This window comes from Thermobia domestica, chromosome 2 (genome assembly GCF_964235325.1).
Source record: "Thermobia domestica chromosome 2, izTheDome1.hap1.1, whole genome shotgun sequence".
NCBI classification, from domain to species: domain Eukaryota; kingdom Metazoa; phylum Arthropoda; class Insecta; order Zygentoma; family Lepismatidae; genus Thermobia; species Thermobia domestica.
Genome location: NC_137455.1, coordinates 375,038,404 through 375,044,403, shown reverse-complemented (window position 1 = coordinate 375,044,403; position 6,000 = coordinate 375,038,404).

Below are 6,000 nucleotides of genomic sequence, written 5' to 3'. Positions count from 1 at the left end.
GACGTTACACATCAACTCAAGCTGGAAAAAGTCATGAAAGCTTGCGGCCATCTTCTCAAAAGGAACGAAAGTGTAACGCCCAAAAGCTGTACGAACGGCATCTGGCAAAACAAAGGTGGACGTACGTCATAACGCTTGATGAAGCATGGATTTACCTTTCCGACTGCGGCAAACCGAGAGCCATCATGTACCGAGAGAAAGAAGCCATGAACTTCAGAAGGTGGGTCCGTGTCTGTAAAGAATCCTTCCCAAAAGGGTTCATGGTCGTTACTGGCTACTGTTACCGAAGTAAACTGAAGATTCGTAAGGTGACGAAGATCTGCAAAATAAATTCGCAGTATTTTCAGGAACAGATCGTGCGGCCGATCTACGAGCATGAGATTCCAACAATGTATGGAAATGACGCCAATCTGGTGCGCATTCACATGGACAAGGCCTCATCACATACTTCACGATCGTCCTTCGCATTCTACAGGGAGATGGAGGAGGCAAGTGGTATATAGGTGATACCTTTCAATAAGGTACCTGTTAAATCTCCAGATGCAAGTCCTATGGGCTATTGTGGATTTGGATTGCTGAAGCGGGCTTTGGGAAAACTACGTGTGACAACTGTGGAAGGACTTTGAAAAGCTGTGCAAAGGGAATGGGACAAGATTCCCCTCCCAGTTCTTCAGAGAAGCATATTACAGAGGAAATTACGCTGTCGGGCTATTGTTAGGAACCAAGGGAAACACATCGAGCACTTACGGACCTGGCGCCATGGATTCTTCTAAATTTTTAGGTAAGTCGAAATTGGCCAAATGTAGACCGAACAACCTCTGTAGCATTCTCGCTTTATTTTGACCTGAAGAATGGAGCTCTTTTGTCGGTGGGCACCATTTTTAGAACACCTGGGTATGTTTCTATTCGGACAGGTCTCTCTCGTTTTATCGCGTGAACAACGTTAAGCGTTTTCATCTGAAATCGAACATGGAACACCACACCTACCAGACTAAGGATTCTAGACTCTCACCGCTGGTCCACAAGATTTAACTCCCGCTAAGAGAACACCGAAATTTGAATACATTACGGTGATCAGGTCCATGTATCATATAGCCTCGATGTTGTAAAAGAATGTTAATATTCAATAAACAACAACAATTAACCGTTCTAGCCACAAGTCGTATCTTAGTCTAGTATTGTGTGTGAGAATACACGTGTGTTGTAAAATAAGTGAAAGTTCCGTATTAAAAGCTGAATTCTCTTGTGAACTATAACAAAACTGCTGCGGAAAGTTGAAGTAAGCTCTTAATTAGACAATCCGTATGTAGGGGTCGTTCTGACCGATCCATTACGCTTTCTACGTCAGAAGTTTCCATTCCACCCTCTTTCCATCATCCTTCAAATGGTCTTTGCAACCCCCTCCCATCTTCTCCAACCACTAAATGATGTTCCCTCCGTCCGGTCCCTACAGAGTGATTTAGGGATGAATGCAGTGCGTTAAGAAAATGACCTATATATCCCCTTACTCATTCTGCGGAAACTAATTTGTTACTAATTCTGGGGTTATTCTTGTTTTAACAACTTTACTTGTATTTCCTATTGGAAAACACACATGAGAGCGGGGAAATAGTCCATAATTCGTGATATGTAAATATTTCTGAGTATTATCCAATAGACTCATATGTTTATTCTGTTGATATGACTTTCTCAAGTACCAGCGGACAGGGCCCTTCCTAGGAAATTTTCCGCCCCGTGCAATGACATCATTTGCTATCCTCTCTTTCTCCAGAAAGAACAAATCTTAAACGATTTTAAGTATGCTACATCATCATGAACGACAAAAGGGAGGGAAAGTACACTCGCACTCAGAAAGACCTAAACACCACAAATACAATCTCTTTGTGTCTGTTTTTTTTTTTTAAATGATAATCTATTATGTTAGTAAAAGATAAAACTAGGGATGCGTACGAGACGAGTCAGGACAGAATTTTCCTGAAAAAATTCGAGTCGAGACACAGCTCTTCCAATAGGGAAGAATACATTTTTCGAGTCGAGACGCTACTTTTACAGTACATTTTCGAGACGAGACAGCCTCAAATCTTGTCTCGTGCGAATCCCTAGATAAAACAAACACACCTTCATACAAAAGATGATAATCCTTTTTATAGAATTCAATATCGAGCTTCAATCTCAATATATCAGTTTACAATTCCAGTGCAACTAGCTCTTCTATCTTTATTTCTTAATTTTCTTTCTACAATGCTAAAAAAATTTATAAAAATTTGTTTCTGCCTTCAATTGTGAGGAACTTGTTTGCGACAAAGACAAGACTAGTTTTCATATCAAAACGGTGATAACTAACTAAATGGAACAGGTGTTCGCAGCTGTTCGAGAATTGAGTTCTTGTATTTGACAACAATCAACCTATTCATGCTGGGATTGTTTCACCATTTGCTTTAGCACTGTCCACATGAGCTTAAACTAGTGCAACCTGAACATGATCTATGAATGTAGCATTCAAATAGGTCAGCTTAGTAAATTTAACTACCATCATCATAAAATCTGTTTCCAACCAGAAATATTTATTTTAAATAATATAGTTAATATGACATATTTTGACGCCCCGTTCAAACGAATGTGTTGCACATAGGGTAGAGCCGACCCTGCCAACGGAGACTAGGGCATAATGTTCTTGCTTCTCAATTGGAAGGGTCTCTTGTTCAAACCTTTCATTCCCCTTCCTTTCCTATATTGTTTATTATTATTATTATTATTATTATTATTATTATTATTATTATTATTATTATTATTATTATTATTATTATTATTATTATTATTATTATTATTATTATTATCTATTAATTCATAATGATTACAGAAAAGTACGTTAACTCGGTTGTTGGGTGATTACTTCTGTTGCAAAAGCTCCGAGGTCAAATTATCTTGGAGGCCAGCTGTGGCTCAGTGGTAGAGCGCTCACCTTTTGAGCATGGGATCCTTGGTTTAGTTCGATAACATCTCGCTTTAAGTGAGATTTGTAGTGGACAAACACCGTGTGCGTAGGTTTTCCCGGGGTTCTCCTGTTTCCTCCCACTTTCTTCATTCCACCATTTCATTCATTTCTCATCAAGTTTTAAAATTTTGAAATAGTTGTTGATTTCAAATTCAATAAATCATAGATTTTCTATCTCTAAACTAAATGTTTATAACGCACATTTTCTACTAAATATGATGAAAAACCCTGAACTTTCAAGAATTTTTCTGAGTTTCTAAGAGGAAAAATCTAAATTTAACTCTGATCGCAATTAGGGTGTACATAGCACACAGACGTCCACGGAACATCCGAGACTATTCTGCAATGGACAACAGCATATCCTGGAATCATCCGAATTTGCTCCCGGGACATCCATTGGACTTCCTCCGGATATTCAGATGTCCGCTAATATCCCGGAAAACGGAATCTCAAAGGGATATATCCACTATAAATCGTGGGATAATATGGTGCTTGGTATGTCCAGCGTCAGATTTTCCTGGGATCTCCTGTCCCATCCGGGATGTCCCGTGGACATCCTACGTGGAAATCCTATGGACGACCCATGCAGGACATCCATGGGATGTCTACTCATTGTCCCGATAATTCCGGGAGCTATATGAGACAATTGGGATAAAATGGGACGTCCTAGGAACATTCTGTGCTATATGAGTTACAATTTCTATTGCACAGCAAAGTTAATCCTTTGCGGAGCAGTTTTCCTTTCAAATTACTCGGAACATATTTTCAGCGTAATTTGTGAAAAATTCAAATTGATTAGATTAAAATACTTCCTACCCTGAATGTTTTCCGTAAAAATTAAAAGAAACAGCGACAATACAACTGTCATAAGCTCGTTACTACATTAAAACCAATTTGATTATGAGGAATATAATTAATATTAAAATTAATAATGATTGATTTAATTGATTTAATGATCATAATTTTAAATATTAATCATTATTCATTAAATATTAATTTATACCTTGCAATACAGTGACGTATAACTTCAACAACGATATCCTGAAATCATATTTGCCAATGACTCGTTGTAGTTTGATAGAAAACTTAAAGGTGGGTATTTTTTATTTTAATTTTTTATAAATTATGCTGAATTTTTTCTCTAATCTTTTAAGGGAAATTATCTGCTGTTACTCAACAGAAATATGAAGAAGCGTTCCCACCCAATTGCAACTAAATTTAATTTTTTTATTCTAGGGCTGCCTTTAGAAAGTCAGTAGCAATGTAAACGTAACGTTATTATAATCGTACAGATCGATCTGTCAGTAGTTGATTGTAATCTTATTATTAAGATCTCTTAATGGCATACGCAACTGAATGATCAGTATGTAAACTAACTGACTGCTTCATACAGTTACTTTAAATGCAATCCTAAAATATATTTTGTTGTTGTTGTAACAAAGCAATATATGGGTCTTAAGCTTAAGTATAACCTTATTGCACATGGTCCTGGGTTCGAATCTTGATATGATGCACAGCCCTTAATACCAGATGCATCTCTGCTGGGTGACCTTCGATAAGTTCAGACTGCATTATGTAGCTCTGGTTTGGACACATAGTGATTATGCCTGTCTTGTGCGGGGTTCAGAGTTCCTTTCGCGGTAACAGAAGCCAGTGAAACTTGGTAGGCTTACAAGAAATGACGTGAGATAACAGGACTATGTTTGCCCAGCAGACAACAGATGGGGCTGTCTCACTCTAAAAGGTATCGTGAACGTGATGTCCCCTCCCGGAAAATGTAGGCCTATCTGTTTCAATCGGAACTTGAATATTGTCATGGAAGTTCTGTTTCGTCTCGTGAACAGTGGAGGCTTCCGGGCGTAAGGCCCCCGAAATGTCATTTATTATTTTAAAGTAAATGAAATATCTTGCAGAATTTTCACATTTCCAGGAATAAAGTTAGCAAACCAATCTCCCCCCCCCCCCCCAAAAAAAATCGTACATACGCCACTGCTCGTGATCCCAAACAGGAGAGTTTGGAACTGAGCTTGAGAAATAGCTAAGAAATAAATTTCTTGTCTTTGGAAATTTATTAAAATTAATGTAATAAACATGGTCTGAGTGATAAGACCTAATCGCTCTTAGGCTATACGATGGGGGTCAATGCCCCTGAGACCTTTATCTGAGTCAGTATGCAGTTAAATAAACAAGCATAATATTGTATAGCAAATGGCAACAATGATTAGTATAGTATAAATTAATAGATAAAATATTTTGATTTTTATTAGTCGTGTACCTGCGGCGGAGAGCTGGCCCGTATCTATGGGGGGCTTGGGGACGCTCTCCTAAATTTTTACTGCCCCTTAAAATTTTTACGGTAGGCTTCCAAATGAACTATAATATAGTGATGAACTATAATATGGTTGGATGGGGCCCCTCTAACTTCTACCGGGCCCCCTATATTTTTGGGAGAAAGTGTCCTTCTAAAGTTTGGTATCATGCGAAAATCTTAGTGAATATTAACAGTTACAAACAAATTTTTATTTATTATTTATTTTGGAACCTGAAATAGCTCAAATAGCAAAGAGGCTTTGCACTTTATAACCTGGTGAGCTTTACATGTTTTTCCTTATTGTGTTTATCAGCTAAAATTAGCAGTCTTCCACGTGAGCTGGAATCGAACTAACAACTCTGTCCGTTCTGCAGAAGAGATGTATATAAGATTACCGTCCTTTATACGCCTAAACTTCTCGATGACTCCTTTATTTCTTCCCTTTTAAAATATGCTTTTGTAATCGACTTTTTTTTCATCACTACATGCTAAAGCGACGATCATAATAAATTGACGAGATAATATACACAATAACATTGTTGTGAGCGCGCGCCAATTTGCATGTAAGAGAGAGCAGTCAGTGTGTGTGATTCTCTTTCTAAAAAATCTGGAAGAAATGAATTTATGACATCACGGGCGAGTAGTTTTATTGTTTTCGCCTGCCAAACATGACTTCTCGCTTCGGTTCTTGCAT